The 20,984-nt window shown below is 39.8% G+C and overlaps 1 pseudogene; it reads right to left on the bottom strand.

The window, feature by feature from the left end:
* Positions 1 to 9,492: 9,492 nt before the first annotated feature.
* LOC120547651 lies at positions 9,493 to 13,755 on the bottom strand (annotated as a pseudogene).
* Between the last annotated feature and the right edge of the window lie 7,229 nt (positions 13,756 to 20,984).

Here is a 20,984-nt window from a genome sequence, read left to right on the forward strand (position 1 = left end):
CCAGATCAGACTATTACTCATCACTAATAGAAGAAAATAAGAACAACCCAAGGTTTCTTTTCAGCACTGTAGCCAGGCTGACAGAGCCATCTATTCCTCTAGCTATGAATAGTGATGACTTCATGAGCTTCTTTAATGATAAAATTATAACAATTAGAGATAAAATTCATCACCTTTTGCCCTCAACTTCTAACAGTTCACCTTTATATGCAGGACCGCTAGAAAGAACGACTAGTCCCGACATATACTTAGAATGCTTTTATCCTATAGACCTCCAACAATTAATGTTAAAGATATCCTCAACTAAGCCATCTACCTGTCTCTTAGATCCCATCACAACGAGACTTCTCAAAGAAGCGTTACCCGTGGTTAACACTTCATTACTAGATATAATCAATATGTCTCTATTAACAGGTTATGTACCGCAGTCATTTAAAATAGCTGTGATAAAACCTCTTCTGAAAAAACCCACCCTCGATCCTGAGGTCTTAGCAAACTATAGACCTACAGTGCCTTGCGAAAGTATTCGGCCCCCTTGAACTTTTCGACCTTTTGCCACATTTCAGGCCTCAAACATAAAGATATAAAACTGTAATTTTTTGTGAAGAATCAACAAAAAGTGGGACACAATCATGAAGTGGAACGAAATTTATTGGATATTTCAAACCTTTTAAACAAATAAAAAACTGAAATATTGGGCGTGCAAAATTATTCAGCCCCCTTAAGTTAATACTTTGGTAGCGCCACCTTTTGCTGCGATTACAGCTGTAAGTCGCTTGGGGTATGTCTCTATCAGTTTTGCACATCGAGACGACGACATTTTTGCCCATTCCTCCTTGCAAAACAGCTCGAGCTCAGTGAGGTTGGATGGAGAGCGTTTGTGAACAGCAGTTTTCAGTTCTTTCCACAGATTCTCGATTGGATTCAGGTCTGGACTTTGACTTGGCCATTCTAACACCTGGATATATTTATTTGTGAACCATTCCATTGTAGATTTTGCTTTATGTTTTGGATCATTGTCTTGTTGGAAGACAAATCTCCATCCCAGTCTCAGGTCTTTTGCAGACTCCATCAGGTTTTCTTCCAGAATGGTCCTGTATTTGGCTCCATCCATCTTCCCATCAATTTTAACCATCTTCCCTGTCCCTGCTGAAGAAAAGCAGGCCCAAACCATGATGCTGCCACCACCATGTTTGACAGTGGGGATGGTGTGTTCAGGGTGATGAGCTGTGTTGCTTTTACGCCAAACATAACATTTTGCATTGTTGCCAAAAAGTTCGATTTTGGTTTCATCTGACCACAGCACCTTCTTCCACCTTCTTTGGTGTGTCTCCCAGGTGGCTTTTGGCAAACTTTAAACAACACTTTTTATGGATATCTTTAAGAAATGGCTTTCTTCTTGCCACTCTTCCATAAAGGCCAGATTTGTGCAGTATACGACTGATTGTTGTCCTATGGACAGAGTCTCCCACCTCAGCTGTAGATCTCTGCAGTTCATCCAGAGTGATCATGGGCCTCTTAGCTGCATCTCTGATCAGTCTTCTCATTGTATGAGCTGAAAGTTTAGAGGGACGGCCGGGTCTTCGTAGATTTGTAGTGGTCTGATACTCCTTCCATTTCAATATTATCGGCAGCAGTGCTCCTTGGGATGTTTAAAGCTTGGGAAATCTTTTTGTATCCAAATCCGGCTTTAAACTTCTCCACAACAGTATCTCGGACCTGCCTGGTGTGTTCCGTTCTTCATGATGCTCTCTGCGCTACGGACCTCTGAGACTATCACAGAGCAGGTGCATTTATCACGAAGACTTGATTACACACAGCTGGATTCTATTTATCATCATTAGTCATTTAGGTCAACATTGGATCATTCAGAGATCCTCACTGAACTTCTGGAGAGAGTTTGCTGCACTGAAAGTAAAGGGGCTGAATAATTTTGCAGCCCCACTTTTTCAGTTTTTTATTTGTTAAAAAAGTTTGAAATAGCCAATGAATTTCGTTCCACTTCATAATTGGGACCCACTTGTTGTTGATTCTTCACAAAAAATTACAGTTTTATATCTTTATGTTTGAGGCCTGAAATGTGGCAAAAGGTCGAAACGTTCAAGGGGGCCGAATACTTTCGCAAGGCACTGTATATCTAACCTTCCCTTTCTATCCAAGATCCTTGAGAATGTAGTTGCTAATCAGTTATGTGATTTTCTACATAGCAATAGTTTATTTGATGACTTTCAATCAGGATATAGAAAGAATCATAGCACAGAGACGGCACTGGTGAAAATTACTAACGACTTTCTAACTGCTGCAGACCAAGGACTTGTCTCCATTCTTGTTTTACTAGATCTTAGTGCTGCATTTGACACTATTGACCATACAATCCTGTTGCGGAGATTGGAACACTTAGTTGGCATTAAAGGAATTGCTCTAAGTTTGTTTAAGTCCTATTTCTCTGATCGATCTCAATTTGTTAATGTTAATGATAAATCCTCCAAGTACGCTAAAGTTAGCCATGGCGTTCCTCAAGGCTCAGTGCTTGGACCAATTCTATTCTCCTTATATATGCTTCCTCTTGGTAATATTATTAGGAAACACTCAATTAACTTTCACTGTTATGCGGAAGACACCCAATTATACTTGTCAATCAACCCAGACGAAACCAGTCAGCTAGCTAAACTTCAAGCGTGCATTAAAGATATAAAATCATGGATGACCTATAATTTAAACTCTAACAAAACTGAAGTTATTGTACTGGGCCCTAAACACCTCCGAACCTCATTATCTAAAGACATAGCTACTCTGGATGGTATTGCCCTGGCCTCCAGCACTACTGTCAGAAATCTAGGAGTTATTTTTGATCAGGATATATCCTTTAATGCCCATCTAAAACAAACCTCAAGAACAGCCTTTTTTCATCTTCGTAACATTGCAAAAATTAGGAATATCCTGTCTCAAAACAATGCTGAAAAACTAGTCTATGCATTTGTTACTTCCAGGCTGGACTATTGTAATTCCTACTGTCAGGTTGCTCAAATAAGTCCCTTAAGACTCTCCAGCTGATCCAGAATGCTGCAGCGCGTGTTCTCACAAGAACTAAGAAAAGAGATCATATTTCTCCTGTATTAGCTTCTCTGCATTGGCTTCCTGTAAAATACAGGATTGAATTTAAAATCCTTCTCCTGACCTACAAAGCTCTAAATGGTCAAGCACCATCATATCTAGAAGGGCTCCTAATACCTTATTGTCCCACTAGAGCACTGCGCTCCCAGAATGCAGAGTTACTTGTAGTACCTAGAGTCTCTAAAAGTAGAATGGGAGCCAGAGCCTTCAGCTACCAGGCTCCTCTCCTGTGGAACCAGCTCCCAATCTGGGTGCGAGGGGCAGACACTGTCACCTCATTCAAGAATAAACTTAAAACTCTCCTATTTGATAAAGCTTATAGTTAGGGAGTGAGGAGTTGCAGTGTCCACCTAACTGGCCCACCTGCTTCTCTTCATAATTGTTAGATTAATAACATATAACAAAAGTAGAGGGAGGCAGGCCAGCAAAGCCCGATCCGGCAGGGGAGAGTTCAAAGCCTGAACAGGCTACCTCTCCTTATGTCCTGTCTCTCTTAGTTACGCTGTTATAGTTCTAGACTGCCGGGGGACTTCCTTCCTTCCTTTGACACACTGAGCTGCTCTCTCCTCTCCCTTTCTATTACCATTTGTGTGCATCCCGTCCCAGAAATGCTTGTTACTAATCCTAGCTTCTGGGGAGTTTACTCCCCGGAGTCCTTCTGTTTTTTCCCCCAGCGTATTTCCTTGGAGAACGTTGGCACCAAGATCCTGGTTGCAGCTGTCGCCGTGGTCCTGCTGCACTCCCTGCTGAGCTCAGCGGTGCCCTGCAATGTCATGCTGCGTCCTGCTGAACCCTGCTGCTTCCTGCTACGTCCATCCATGCTCTGCTGGGCCACTCTACATCCAGGAGCCGCCCGCGCCTGATATGACATGAACTACTACGACTACCATTTGAAGTCACTGTTCCATTATTAATTTGACTATTATCGCCACTGTTCATCACAACCCCAAGCGGCCCGTCAGACACCGCCTACCAAGAGCCTGGGTCTGTCCGAGGTTTCTTCCCAAGAGGGAGTTTTTCCTCGCCACTGTCGCACTGCTTGCTCTTGAGGGAATTACTGTAATTGTTGGAATTGTTGGGGCTTTGTAAATTATAGAGTGTGGTCTAGACCTACTCTATCTGTAAAGTGTCTCGAGATAACTCTTGTTATGATTTGATACTATAAATAAAATTGAATTGAATTGCCTTCCGATTGAATCTTTCCACACACTTCACTGCAGTACAATCTTGAATATTTGTGGCTGCATGCATAAAATAACTTATCACAATAACCAAAAACAAATTATCAGTAGTGGCCCTTCTGGCATTTGCCCAAATTCCAGATGACCAGTCCGTCACTGATCAAAGCCACCAGACTCCTTTGACCAAAACTATTATTTTACCTCCCAGAACACAGGAGTCGCTGCTCTACCACTGCCTCCATCGCTGCCTCCATCGCTTAGTTTGTTAGTTTTGTTAGTTCCTAACCCTTTAAAACACCAAAGTCACACAACATAGGGTATGGTAAACCCAGACAGCTAGCTAGACTATCTGTCCAATCCGAGTTATCTGTTGCATGACTAAAACTACTTTTGAACATACACATTCCACCAAAAGAAGTTCCTTCCCGAGGCTATTTTGTAGAGGCACTGTGGCTCCGTCGCCGCCCAAGACGATTGCGATTGGCTTAAAGAAATTCCATTAAACCAGAGCACGTTTTAATCCCATCCAGGAATGCTTTGTGGACTACCTTCCTCTGAAGCTCTGTGGAGGAAGGTGGCTGGAGTAGCTCCAAGCCAGACCGGAGCTGCTGTCTGGCAGAGGGACAGCTGGGTATGCTAATATTACTAGCTAACCCCTGGCGACGGAGGAGAATGGACAGCAGTTTCTAGCAGGGTGCGAGTCCCTGCAGCCGCTATTGAAGGTCCAGTTCAGTTCAGTTCAGTTTATTCTTTGTCCCAGAAGGGCAATTTGTATGCAGCAGGAAGACATCACATGGGAATATACACCACAAACCACAAACAATTAACTTACTAAAAACAGCAATAAATACAGCAATGAAAAAATTAAAAAAATAACATAATGAAAGTAATAATTCACAGCATGTCTTTACTCCTTGTGGTGGTTCTAGACTATTTCAAATGGGGGGCCAGGCTGGGGCCACATGTGATTGTAGGGGCACCAAATACATTAAGCACAAGTGTCACATACCACTAACCCTCCATAGGTTTTGTTCTACAAAATACTAACGATACACATAGAAAAATGAACACTAAAATACTCTTTCAGTGTTAACCTACGTTTTATTTATCATGAATAATATCCTCTGAGGATAAAGGTGGGGTTAATAATGTATGAAAATATTTGCTAAATTTAGGGGGGCCAGAGGGGGATTGAGGCTTAATATTAAGGGGGCACTGGCAAACCTCCCCCGAGAACCTTTTGATGTTAGCGGACTGTATTTCTAAGCTATTGTTAGATATTGTTGCACATTTACATTAAGCTGTGTAGAGACTTTTAGCAAGTGTGAGCTGCACTCTCACTGTAACCATCCCAAATGTTGTAATTGTTCAATCATATACATACATGAGCATTTCTGTAACTGTTTGCCGGTTTCATCTTCATGAACCATTATCAGCTAACAAAGGTAATCTTCTGATATTTCTGTTCCCACTGCCTTCTATGTTTCAGTAAGCATTATTATCTGAAAGCACAACCCAATGATTAATGTTTATTCAGTAGCTTTAATCAGATGGCTGTTGGTTTACAGTCTCACTGCTTCTGCAAACATGCTTTTGGGAAAACCTGACAATACAATGTAATACTGATGTGGATAAATGTGCTTAAACAGAGTTCAGTTTCTTTTTTGCTGAATGTTACCAATGACCAAGACTGCTTTTATTTCACATCACAGACATTTATTGATGTTAAATGACAAATACATTCAGTTCTACCGGGACAGAGTTAAAAAGAAAAGATAGTGTTGCACCCAACGTTAGCTTCAAATTACAAGGAACTGACTCAACTTGCCCGAAGTACTGTCTTACTGGCCCCGGGCCATCAGGCCATCAGGCCGTTGCTTATGTCAAACCCTGCTTAGTATCTCAAAATAATCAGTTATAATCTCAAAATAATGACTTACATCAAAACTACACACAGACATTAAACACTAAAACAATCACAACAATGTAAATGGCGACAGAACACAAAGGGGTAACTTTGGGTTCAACATTGGGGGTGTTGAGATCTCTAACTATCTAAGGAGATTTTAAAATGGATTTTAGGGCTTGGATTTTTAAAAGCGATAAAAACATCGGGAAAATTATCGGGAATAAAACTCGCAAAAAAAGACAAAAACATCAAAAGGCGACAAAAAAACAAAACATCCATATTTGCAAATGTAAACATTCATATGTACATATGTAAACATCCATATGTACATATGTAAACGTCCATATTTACATATGTAAACATATCTTTTAGCTTTTTAAAACCTTTTATCAGTTTACTACCCTTTATATTAACAACCTTAATCAGGGCCCGAGCGCTGACAGCGGTGAAGGCCCGATTGAAACTGAAGGAATTGTTTTTACACCAAATGAATCACCTTTTTTAACGGGCTTAACATACTCAAAAACTCACCAAAATTGGCGGTTGCATCAAGCTTGGTGAAAATTTACATATTTTAAAGGTTTCGGGAATAGGCGCACAAAAATGTCTAATTAGCGCCCCCCACAAAATTAAAGAAATTGAGCCCCTGCAGTACGTTTGACGTAGTCTAACAAATGTAATATACATATGTATCATGTCAAGACGTACAAAAAAGCTCATTGGAGCCATACCCTTAACCCAACAGGAACTCCGCCATTTTGAATTGAAAGTTTGAAATTAGTGCGATTTTGGCCATTTCCACATGTCGTACTTTAACAAACTCCTCCTAGAGATTTCATCCGATAGTCTTCAAAATTCGGTCTGTGCCATCTTAAGACGTTAAAGATGAAAAGTTATTAAAACTTTTCGTCATAGGGCGTGGCCGTGGCGAGGCAGCCATTTTGTGCGTTTCGCCATCGAAGAAGGAAGTGGGTGTAACTCGAGTGTACGTTGTCCAACTGGCTCGAAACTTTTCAGGATTCATAAGACTCCAACCCTGAGGACAAAAAAAGGCCGATATTTACTTAAGGTCATAGCGCCCCCTAGTGGCAACAGGAAGTAGGCCCAAAGTCAAGGTGCTATACTTTAACGAACTCCTCCTAGAGATTTCATCCAATGGACTTCAAATTTGGTGTTTGCCATCTCAAGACCTCAATGATAAAAAGTGATTAAAAGCAAAACTTTTCATCAAACGGTGTGGGCGTGGCATAGCGGCTATTTTGAGTGTTTAGCGATGAACGAGAAAGTGGCTGTAACTAGAGTGTACGTTGTCCATTCTGCTTGACATTTCCCATCAACAGTCCAGGCTTGAGGAGATCTACAGGCCTATATTGACTTTTGGTCATAGAGCCCCCTGCTGGCAACAGGAAATCAGCCTTAAATGACAAACATCATCCAATTTACATGGAACTTAGAATGTGTGGTCTACATGTGATATTGAGCCGGCCCCTATACTCTAGTCACGCCCATGTACTCAGACCACGTCCCCTTTCATAACTAATGACCCGTTTCTTGTACACTATTCTGTGAGGTATCATTGAACTCAGCAGAGAGTTCCATTTTCATTGGTGATGATTTGCAGTGTCTGAGTGCCGCGCAAATGCACGGCCGCAAGGAGTGGCGTCCACATCTACTGACTCGTGTTAGTGTTCGCTGCTGCCAATATGAAGTTTGAACTTATTTTATCATTCAGTTCAGATATTATTTCTACATAAAAAGATGGAATACATTAACATTTATGAAGTGAATAGTTGTTTACTATTATTATCACCACCCTAAAACTACACTCTATTGCAGTGGTTCTCAACCTTTTTTGTGCCAGCGCCCCCTTATCCATTATGCAGGTCCCTAATGCCCCCCATCAAATATTATGTAGGCTAATTTGAATGACAAACAACACATGTATTAGTTTCCCAGGTATCAAAAAGCCATTTGAATAGAAATTATATATATTTACAGGTTTTAAAAAAATTGCAACCATTTGACATTCAAATTAAATAACAGCAGCCAATCAGAACTACTAGATATGTAACATTCAAACTATAATTAGGTATTATCAAAAGGCCTGCTGCATGTCCCTGGTGTGAACCTCAGCACCGTTAGAAGATGACTATAATTCGAATGTCCTTTTTTGTTTGTGAAGTGACCTTGGGTGTCATGAAAGGCGCTTTAAATAAAATGTATTATTATTATTATTATTATTATTATTACAAACAATAACAGTAGCCAATCAGAAACAGCTAGCAATTTAACATTCAAATCTATTTTTCATTCAAATCTAAATCTATAATCGAATTGTTCTAACGGAAAACAAGCTGGCACTTATCAAGGGGTAAAAGCAGAAGGATTACACACACACACACACACACACACACACAAAAGTATTTTGGTGATGACAAACGACTTGGAGAACGACACCTACTGCCGAATGGAAATAATTTTACAACCTTTGAAAGTTAGTGAGAACCCTTTTTTGATGCTTAGAAAAGTCAAGGTTAGAAGATTATATGTTTGCTATCGCCTGTCTTGTGAGTAAATAGCAGAAAAAAAACCGTAAAGAAAGTCCATATCCAAGTCCATATTGCGCTGTGTTTTGTGGAGGTGTGAGAATCCCGTACAGTAAACAGTGACATCACTACCTCTATCACTTCCACAAGAAAAAAAAAACAGCAAACACAAGCCCTGAACTGCTCGGGAGTTTGTAGAACAGCTGACTGTTTGCCAAACAACAAAGCACAGTCGATGTCTCTCTCACGTCTCTTTTCTTTCTCTCTTGCTCCGTGAAATGAAGCTGCCTTCAGGTGCAGTAGGAAACGTTGTGTTCTATGAACGATCTGATGAAAAACAGTTAGGCCTACTGTAACATATAAAGTCTACTTGTGCTACATTGGGGGGGGTTAAAGAATACAACAGGACGTCACAGCGATTGCTTTTTTTTTTTATCTGAACGAAGCTTCGCATAGTACAGAGATCATTTAAGATGATGCTCTGACATCCCATCTCCATGAAGGCAGCACGGAGCTGTGACAAACAAAGCTGACAGAAGCACAGAAGAGTTATGATACCCGTCCAGTCGCAGTGACGTGATCTGGCAGGTTTTAATGTTGCGGACCACTGATTTTTTTGTAGTTTAAGTATAAACGTGTTGTTATTGTGAATCTTTGGTTTAAACTAGCTTTCAAACAAACGCCCCCTAAGGGCACCTCAACGACCCCCTTTCCAAAATATTACTTCCAACGCCCCCCATCATCTTCTGAACGCCCCCTGGGGGGCGGTACCGCCCCCGATGAGAAACACTGCTCTATTGTTTTATTACACAGACCTTCAGTGGTATTATCTTCAGTGGGACTTTATCCACAGTGAAAATGCATGGAAACATCTTCTCAGTGAAAGTGTGTGTGAAGGTGTGTATGTGTGTGTTAGTATCATGATCAGAGAACGACAGTTTTCCTCTGTTCCAGTCCAGAGTCACTCTGATCCTCTGGAGCTGCTTCTTAAATGGGAGAACAGTGCGTGGAGCTGGTGGAGACCACGCTGAGTATTTACCTCCAGAGAACCTTATTCTCCATAATCCAGAATGTATTTCTCCCTTCCTCTGGAAAGACTCTGCTAACACACCCAGTGTCCAGTCTGTACTGTCTCCAACCTCGACATCCCAGCTGTGAGTCCCTGAGTTAAAGCCCTCAGAGCCCAGGACAGAGAAGTAAAAATCAAACCTCTCTGGATTATCAGGAAGATTCTGTCTCTCTCCAAGTCTAAAACTGGTCAGATCTTCAGACAGGATGAGTTCTGGATAAGCAGTGTTTGGATCCAGAATAAGACGAGTGTAGGAGACCATGTCCTTCATCTTGTTCCAGATGTTGAAGCTCAGGTTGCCCAGGTGTTTGGCCTCGTCTATCAGAGCTCCTGAGAGCAGCTGTGGATCCTCCAGCAGGGGGCTCTGCTGGACTCTTTCCACTGCAGCCTTGTAGTTGATCAGGAATGAGATGTCTTCAGCTCTCAGCTGCTCCTCTGTGGCTCTGACTGTGTCTGAAAGAGCTGCTATCTCTCTGCTCAGAGCCTCCATCTTCTCCTTCATCCTCTGACTCTTCTGCTCCTCTTCCTCATTCAGTGCAGCCATCCTGGCCTCCTCTTCCTCTTCTAGAAACTGGTGAAGCTTCTTAAACTGATCCTTAATCTGTTTCTCTGTGCGTCGGGCCTGGACCTTCAGGTGTTTTGCTGTTTGATCAAACTTCACTTTAACTTGTTCAAAAACCTTTATCTTCTCCTTTAAGGGCTCCAGAGTTTCCTGAAGTTCCCTCTTGTGTTGTCGTGCAGCTTCATCGATGGGTCTGATTCTGTGGTTGGAGTGTTTTTCTGAATGTAGACAGACGAGACACACTGGCTGCTGATGGTCCAGACAGAAGAGTTTGAGCCTCTGAAGCTCTCTGATCTCTCTGCTGTAAGAAACTCTCACACAGGTTCTTTAAGTCCAGGTTACGAGGTGGTTCTCCCCTTGAAGATCTTCTCTTACAAACTGGACACTCTCGTCTGTTTCTCTCTCCACCAGCTCTCCAAACAGTCTTTACAGAAGCTGTGGCTACATGACAGAAGAACAGGCTCTCTAAAGACTTCATGACAGACCGAACAGCAGAAATCCTCCTCTGACATGGAAGCCATTTTGTCTCTGAGAGCAGCTGAAAACAGCAGAAACAGCAGACGTTAAAACAGGAAGTCAGTTGTGTTTCCCTCCCTCGCACACGGGACAAGTTTGCCTTCAGGGCTGTCTGCAAAACTGTCCCAGTTTTAACTGCTTTTATTTTAACATAAATACCAATTAAAATGACAAACAATATTTGTAACAGAACATTTATTGTATAAAGAACCTACAATGTACAACATGTGTGTGTGTGCCTGCATGTGTGTGCAAACATTGGTGGTTCACATGCACAAGTGGCAACATGACAACATGAACTGACATGTACTCTGTGTTTGTGTGTGTGTGTGTGTGTGTGTGTGTTTGTGTGTGTGTGTGTGTGTGTGTGTGTGTGTGTGTGTGTGTGTGTGTGTGTGTGTGTGTGTGTGTGTGTGTGTGTGCGCACACGCGTGTGTAGAATGGGCACACAAGCAAAGGAAAGTAGCAGGAGTGTGTGTATGGAGATGTCTTTCATCTCCTGGATGAAAATTATACTCTTTGCCATTCATTTCCTATGGCGGTCATTTTTGAACGTAAACAAAAAAAGTGTGACCAATTTGAATAAATCACTCAAAATTCAAAGAAAGTATTCACAATGAATTTTATGTGTTCCAACACCTCTTGTGAAGGATATCATAAGGTCTTGAAGCAATCTGATGAAAAATCCTATTTTTATGATACAGGGAATGTTTCAATTGGTCATTTTTGACTGGAACAGTGTTAGAAGGTTAACCCAGACCACTATCTTTTCCAAAATTTCCTAAATTTAACTAAGTAGTGTTGTTTTCTAAACCTAAGAGATTTCTGCGCCCCTCCCTGCTGCAGAAAGTTGCCTCAGTTACTTTCACTTTGAGTCTCAAAGTGTTTTTCAGTCTGCAACAGATTACAGTATTTAACTTCTTCAGTACTTTAGAGCTCCTTTCTGAAACTGTCCTCCCTCACTTAAAGTCTCAGCTTTGTAATAAAAGGTAAATCTTACTGTCTGTCTTTCGGTGCATGTCTTCTCACTGACAACTCAACAAGAACTAACTGGTTTCCTGCTTTGTCTCAGATGATGTAAGATATGGAGCTTTCTCAGACAGCTGATGAGTTTTATCTTAAAGGGACAGTTCAGATGTGTTTTTCAGTGTGGATATTTGAGTTACATCTCCATAGTCAGAAGCTGTGTTTCATTAGTGTTTCAACATGTCCTCCTTCACTTCCCCTCAGCCCTTGTTATGATGTAACAGCATATGTCACACGGTGGCCACTTGGAGAGCAGAGGGAAAGTGGGCGGGGGATTGAAATAGAACACACCCCTTGTTCACTTTCAGCCCAAACTATAAGGATTGACTGCCAGTTGTAGGCCTATAGCGCTACTGCTTTAGCTACTGCTGTGTGTTTTATTTTCCAATCATATTTCCATTATTTATGGCGTTCTATCCCCATTTTTATGTTCATTCTATGTCTGATTATGTCATGCTGTTTCCTTATTGTACAGTAGGCCCGTTTCTTGTATAAAAGGCGCTATAACATTTTTATAAAAAGTATCATTACTGGTTTTTACACATCATAAATCTCATTTAAATGAAGCTTGGTAATCAGCTGCATGAGTCTTATCACATCATATCACGATTAATCATATTAATATTTATCTCTCGCAAAAACAGAATATATCTTTCGTGCATTACAGACAATATTGGAAATGAAGAAATCACACATACAACTTGTTAGGGTTGTGGGTTCCTGCTGTAATGTTTCCTGTGTTAGTGATTCTACCTTTTGTTATTATTACACATCTTTCCACCAATGGGTCGAAGTTGGCGTTGCATCCATGCAATTAACTTTTGAACTGTATGCCTGATTTTGAAACTCGAGATATAGTTGGAATGCTTGGATGATGCCAAACTCAACACACCCCATGATGTCAAGATCCGCCATGTTGGACCTTCCGCTATATTGGATTTCATCAAAAGCACTGGTCACAAAATTGGTCCCATTTTCACGAAACTTGGCACAGATGATCTTCAGACCATGGCTCACAAAACACATTACATTGTGTGTTGATATTCAACAGTGTTTGCCCGTCACATCCAATCGAAATCAACAGTGAAGCTGCCAAACAGGAAGTCAACTCATATCTCGGCAAGTCTTTCACGTATCAAAACCAATGTTAGTACACAGGTACAGGTCCCAATTAGGAAGAGGCTCAATAAATTTGGTGATCTTAGACCTATAGGTGGCACTGTAATTAGCAAAAATTTGGAATTAAAACTTACTAGCGGTGTCTTTTATTACTGTGGGAGTTCCTAAGGCCGACACATGCCAATTTGTGACATCAACGTAATTGATCCCGCTGCCATATTGGATTTTATCAAAAACACTAAAAAGTTTTCACAGGTCACAAACTTTCTCCAATTTTTACAAAACTTGGCACTTCCACCTCGGAATGACAGGGACCGCCCCCGTGATTACGTTGTTTTTCCAACTGCCAACTCTCACACAGCTTCTTTAACTCCAGGTTACGAGGTGGTTCATACATAGATTTTTTCTTACAAACTGGACACTCCTGTTTTGGTTTCTCTGTCCACCAGCTCTGCAGACAGTCTTTACAGAAGCTGTGGCTACATGACAGAATAACAGGATCTCTAAAGACATCATGACAGACCGAACAGCAGAAATCCTCCTCTGACATGGAAGCCATTTTGTCTCGGAGAGCTGCTGAAAACAGCAGAAACAGCAGACGTTAAAATAGGAAGTCAGCTGTGTTTCCCTCCCTCGCATACGGGACAAGTTTGCCTTCAGGGCTGTCTATGGGATTATTTTTGTTTAATTCCAAATAAAACTCAAGTATCAAACAAAAATCACTACCTCAAGCAAAAAAAATTGACATCTCTAAAGTAAAACTCAGAACCTGCAAACAAAACATTTGTGTAGTCAAACTATTTAATATATTTTATTAATTTGATAATATGTCCTTTTGTTTACAGTTGAGATGCTCTCTCCATCACTTTGCAGTTAAGGCAAACATGATGGAGAGACACAATGGAGAGCAAAAGACTGATCATTGAGAAAGAATCAGAGGGAATCGTTAACAAAAAAGGACAAATTTTAGGTTTTACTTTTGAGATGACAATTTTTAGCTTAAGTTAGTGATTTTTGTTGGATACTTGAGAAGTTTGGCTTTGAATTAAAAAATGCACAAAAATAATCCCATATACATCTACAATGTTATAGAGCTGTCTGCCAGAAGTGTTTATTTGAACCCAAACCACTAGCTTTTCCTAAACTAAGTAGTTTTGTTGTCTAAACCCAAGAGATTTCTGCAGAAAGCCCAGAAGGTAAATGTCTCCCGTGAGCCCCCTCCCCACTGCAGAAAGTTGCTTCAGTTACTTTGAGTCTAAGTGTTTTTCCTTCTGCAGCAGATTACATTTGAAGTATTTCACTTCTTCAGTACTTCAAACTCCTTTCTATAACTATCCTCCCTCAGTTAAAACAGCACTTTAGTGTTTTTTTTGTACAGCATTTTGGCCAGCTTAAGCGGTGTTTAAATGTGCTCCAGAAATAAACTTTACTTATTTACTTACTTTACAAGAGACATGGTTTAGAGAGCAATTCTCAACAAAGTAAACGGAAGTACATAAAGTCACAGCTTTCTAATAAAAGGTAAATCTTGATGACAAGATTTACAAGACAACTCAATAGGAACAAACTGGTTTGTCTCAGATGAGGCCTGCTGCTCCTAGGTAGCTTCTCTGTCTGTCTGTACTAATTGCAGGAGTTGAGTCTGGTGTGCATCTCATCTACCACAATTAACCTCTACTTCATATACCTGATCATTCTTTCACTCTGCAGCTGATAAATTTTATCTCAACGGCAAAGTTCAGATGTTATGAAGTGTGGGTTTATGAACTACTTCTCTATAGACAGAAGCTAAGCAATATCCTGCTGCATACGGGGGCAGCAGCACTATATTAGGCCAATGAGGTGGGACGAAGGAAGAACCTGCTCTGATGTGTGTTCTGGGCAGCCAATAAATAAATGTCCATACATGGAATATCTTTCAGTGCAGTGACCCATTTATTCCAACTTAGACGGTCTGCTCACCATAGCACAGGTAATACAGTCCATTTCATCTGGTTTAGTTTCATTAATCTCCTTTTAAACAAATCCAACAATATGTTGACACAGTGAAAAGCTGTATGCTTTCCCCTTAGCCACACACCTCTCTGTATCGCTGGCTGTTAATCACCTTTATGCTTTTGCAGAGGCAATGCTCCACCCAGTGCTCAAACATAAAACTGCATGCATTACTGGCACCAAGTGGTATATAAACAAAACTGAAAGAAAGTTGCATAATGGCTCCAACAGTGTATACGTGCAGGAATCCTCCGGTTACTGAAGGAGTTCTCTAGCTCTGTTAACGGGTTATAAGAACTCTTATAACCGGGGTAGGAAGATGTAATAAGGGAATGTCCCACTCTGGCCACCTTTAAGAGCCAAGTAAAGGTGTGGCTTAGAGCTAACCAAACGTGCAACCACCTCTAACTGTATGTTGTACCGTATTAGCCCAGTAGAGCATACTAATAAATTGTGTCTCAGTTTTAACACTTACTAATGAATTGTCCTGTTTTCCTTTTGGTTTCTTCCTGTTTCTCCTTGTTTTATTGCAAATGTTACTACTGTATATCTTTTGTCCTTTTATTGTAACTTTAACCTGCTTAATGGACTGCAGATGGTTTTTATCTTTTTTATTTCTAACCTGTAGCACTTTGAGATCTCTGATGAAAAGTGCATTATAAATTAAATGTATTATTATTATTATTATTATGGAAATTAGCCCTTGGGCTACAATCTGGCACATTTTACATGTACTGTTGTACATGTTCATCAAATGTGCATTGTCCTGAAATAAAATAAAAAATAAAAATGTTGTTGTGGCGTTTGAGAAATCAGCGTATTGCCTTAACCCGAATATAATCGTCTTTTAAACTGCACGTAAACACACTGACTGACTGTAGATAAGATCATACAAACACACTGGTGTCCTGTCTCTTTTGTTGTGTTTTATTTTTCTATTCTATCAGCAGATTAACAGTCACAGAGACACACAGTGGGTCATTAAAAGTCATAAAGGTGATTAAATGTATTGTACATACACAAAGGTGGGATTAACGGTTGTATACATCCGTTAATCTGCAGAAAAACACACAGAGTGCCGGATTACACAGAGGAGCGTGAGTTATCATCCCGCAGAGGCAAAATGGGAATTATGTGCGATTAGTCAAACAGATTAAAATATTTGATAAAAAACATTTTAATGTAAAAGTGAAGAAGCAGCAGATCTGAGGTCAGAGGTCACCCAACAACAGCAACAACAACAACAAACATCTCATCAGATCATAAACACGTTATGAACACGTTAACGTGTCGGAGGGTTTCTCGACTCCAATCACCAATCGTCATTTTATTCTGCAGTTTTTGTAAATTAAACTTGTTAATCAGTGAGCTGTTTTTAGTTTTAAAGAAGTTTTTATTTGTTGTTGTTTCATATTCACAACAATTGAAAATGTATATAATATATATAAATATGTATATTAAAGACTGGAAACGCCCAGCTTGTTATAAAAACTTATAACAGAATTAATCTGCCGGGTCTGATTTGCAGCGACACACAAATAATTGTATTTAGAGGTTGTACCAGAATAGGTTAACATGGTTTAATTTTCAAAAAACACCATATTTTTGTTGTAATGCCCTACTATGCCCCGCAACACCCTGCTACGCCCTGAACTGCTACAACTATTATTTCTAGTCATAGTTCCATTATCTTTGTTGTTACTATAATTGCCATTGTTCATCATAACAACTGCTATAATTATTATGAATCTTAATTAATCTATATCTATATATCTGTATCCGTCTCTGTGTCCCAACTGGCAGCAGCAGATGGCTGCCCACCAACAGCCTGGGTCTGTCTGAGGAGAAAATGTTGGTAACATTATGAAGTCTATGTTGGCTAGTGTTCCTCTGTTCTATACAGACCACGTCTCAGTAACCTTTTTTGAACTCTTTGCATGGCCCAAACCACAGTTTGATGCAATGGATTGTTTTTACCCATCTGGGCAGATGTTCTGTCAGCATCAGACTCATGAATGTTGTGCTGTACCACTGTATAGATTACTGCAAGGTGATGTACCGCATTTCCTCAAATAGAAACCGGTAGTCAGTTAAAAGCCGGGCCTCTGATAGTGGCCGGGGGCGTGTTCAACACGGACCAAAAAAGGCCGGTCTCAAATTAAGGCCGGGGAAAAAATAGTGTGGATAATCTCCTAAATGCCTTTCATATAATATTAAGTCAAAATGAAATTCAAGTTCATTGTAATGTACATTTCTACCAATTTAATTCAACAGATTCAACAATATATTCATGCTTTTTTCCACACTTTGTTTTTCTGGATTATTGTCCTACCGGTATTTTAGTCAATGCGGCTGTATGGGTTACACTCATCTTAGTGTAGTAATGTACAGGTGCCAGTAGATGGCAGTATAGCTACACTGGATGTAACACGGGTCTCATTTAATGCTGCCAGAGAAGAGAGTGACGGACTTTTCAACAACAAAACCAAAAGAGTTTTAAAGTATGCGGAGGAAAACTCGGGTGGAAAAGCTGCGAGACATTTTGACATTGACCCCAGGAGAATCTGAGACTGGAAGAAACAGAAGGATGAGCTGACGAGATCAGCCGACGAGTTAGCCTAGAGCAGAAACAAAGCTAGCTAGCTAGCTAGCTAGCGTCTGTAATGTTAATCAGATACTGGTGTAACTACTGGATGCTCTTACTGTAATCTACCAGTAATACTGTAGTACCTGTATTTGAAATGAACACCCGGTACATTTACAGGGTTCAGACTGACACAATGATGGTGTTTGGTTCATTCTGACCCAAATTGCTTTGTCGCCCTTCTGGCTGTTGATGTATATGGTGAAATATTTGCAAATGTTTCTTAATGGAATACTCCACCGTTTGTTGAAATAGGGCTTATCACGGTCTACCCTGCATTTTTTGTCTCAGTGCAAGTAATTAGGTTGTTTTTTTGTCTTTTGTTGGCTCACTTTTACTCACAACATGCTAACCGGCAACACAGGATTCCATTCACTACGCTAAGCTAACTAGCGGTGGCGCTGCTGGTGTTGCACCGGACTATTTATTTATTTATTTATTTGACAAGGACATTGCACAACAAATGTGTTGCACAGACCAGAGATAGCTACAAGCTAATTTTCATCTGTAGTCCCTGGGCAGAGGCAAAGTGACAGCAGGTATATACAGTGGATGATGAGCATTCCTACTAATAAGTTAATTCACAATATAAAATACAGATAAAATACAAATACAGCACCTACACAAGGATCACCTCAACAGACTACAACAATGCATGCACAAAAAATGCATTGGCCCACCTATCTACAGCTAGGGGAGACCGTGATAAGCCCTTTCAACAAACGGTGGCTTATCCCTTTAAAGAATTAATCATCTCTATCCACTGGAACGCTATGGTTTTTCATTTAAAACAGTTTATTTAAAACAATTATACTAACAGATGGAATTAGAAATAAAGGCCTGCCTCTAAAACAAGCCTGGTACCTTCTGCAGTTCAGGGAAATAAAGGCCCCAGCGTTTATTTGAGGAAATACACTATGTATGTATGTGGTCAAAACATCTGCAATGAAATAAATACATTGGAGCTTCATGTGAACTCCCTCCAAACAGGTTCTTAGACGGACTAGAAGTTGTTTGTGCAGATACAAAAACAAGATCCAGTTGTGTTCAAGATAATCTTGAAGCTCTGTGACTGGGAGTTGAACCCAGATGGGTGTTGTTGGGCGAGCCCTTTTTAAACTGCATGACACTGTTCCCCTGCACTAATAATCATTATAAGTCAGAATTCTGACTCAACTAGTTATTACAGTAAGTGAGATACATTTCAATGGAACTTAGCCAACTTGTATTTCTCAATCTGATACCTTTGACCTTTTTTTTTGTGTTTGACTCGTGCACGATTTTTGTCTACCAAAACTTTTTTATTTTATTTAAATGCACAACGGTGTGTAGGAGGTAAGAGATGAACAAACATACAGCAGTAATTACTATTATCTTCCACATGTCATGTTATCCATATTATTGTAATGCAGCAATTTAATAATTAGCACTTATTTCACATGCAGTTTGATTAGATGCATTTCTGTTTAAAATTGTGACTTTAAGTAGCTAAGGACATTTACTTAAGTATTGTGTTATATACTTAAGTACAGGGTAGGCTAATTGTACCATTTCATTCACATCAGAGGACGATATAAACTTTATTCTCTACAACCATATATTTGATCATTATTACTACAGATTGTTTTATATAGAAAATATATCTTTAGATTCTACTCCAAAGTCAATTCAATGTTTTAAAAAGTTTATAAATTAGAAGAACCTTAGCCAGATATGCTTACAGGTATACAGGTTACATGTATATATATATATATATATATATATATATATATATATATATATATATATATGTGTGTCTATAGTTATGCCCCCTGTATTTTAAGGAAGAACATTTATTTATTTACGATACATTATTAATTCAGGTCCTTAAAGGTTGGATTTTTCCTAATTTTTTTTAATTAAGGCATTAAGATCAATTTCCAAAAGATGATTTTTTTTTATTCCTCTTTATAGTCAACTTTAGCGTGGGTGTCTTAATTTTTTCACAAGACTGTATATGTATGCATGAAGGGACCCTGATGAAGGCATGGTACAAAGGGCAGTGTGCAGAGCAGACGTAAACACTTCAGTCAATCAATCATAGTGTATGGAACAACTTAAATACACAACATAAATGTGTACTTAAAATAAATGTAAGCAGTAGTAGAAAAAGTACTAAGATATTTCATTGAAGTAAAAGTAGCAGTACCACAGTGTAAAAATACTCTGTTACAAGTAGAAGTCATACATTCAAAATATTACTCAAGAAAAGACTTATTAGCAATACAATATATGGTACTTAAAGTACAAAAACTAAAAGTACTCATTATGCAGAATGTCCCATTTTAGAACAATGTCTATTTATATTATTGGATTATAATTAGTGGAAGCATTAATGTATACATTAAATATTATTCAAAACAAATTCTTAACTTTCACTTATTTCTGCATCTCCTTCTGTGGTCTTCTCCTGCTCTGACCCACATGGTCTCTCCGGTTTACTGCCTTCTCCTTCTTCAGTTCCCTCCTTCTCTTCCTCCTGTGCACTATCCTCACTTTTAGGCTTCAGCTACTCTGGCTCTGGTTAGCCTTGAATTACATTACACTGTAGGGCCCTGTAGCTAATAAGTAGCTTATCTTATCTGAGCGCACCTCTTTCTCTCGCTGTCTGTCTCTCTCTCTCTCTCTCTCTCTCACACTCTCTCTCTTTTGTCTCTCTCTCTTACTCTCTCTCTCTCTCTCTCTCTCTCTCTCTCTCTCTCTCCCTCTCTCTCTCTATGTCTCTCTGTCTCTCTCTCACATCTCTCTATGTCTCTCTCTCTCTCTCTCTCACTCTCTCTCTCCCTCTCTCTCTCTATGTCTCTCTCTCTCTCTCTCTCCCTCTCTCTCTCTATGTCTCTCTGTCTCTCTCTCACACTCTCTCTCTCTCTCTCTCTCTCTCTCTCTATGTCTCTCTGTCTCTCTCTCTCACTCTCTCTCTCACTTTCTCTTACACTCTCTCTCTCTGTCTCTCTCTCTCTCTCAAAGTAAAGAAGAAATACGTGAAAAAACTACAGATTAACATTATTAGAAATAACATAGAGAAGAGATAAAATGGAATGAAAGAGACAAAAACCTTTTTAAAAAATAAGTGACAAAAGTGTCAAAAAAAGTTTTAATTTTCAATTTTGACCCAGAAGGACAACACAGGGGTTAATAAAAAGTGTCTGTGTGTGTGTGTGTGTGTGGTGTATGTGTTTGTGTGTGTGTGTGTGTGTGTGTGTGTGGTGTGTGTCTTTGTGTGTGTGTGTGTGCGGTTTGTTTGTGTGCGTGCGGTCTGTGTGT

The sequence above is a fragment of the Perca fluviatilis genome, chromosome 19 (genome assembly GCF_010015445.1).
Source record: "Perca fluviatilis chromosome 19, GENO_Pfluv_1.0, whole genome shotgun sequence".
Taxonomy (NCBI): Eukaryota; Metazoa; Chordata; class Actinopteri; order Perciformes; family Percidae; genus Perca; species Perca fluviatilis.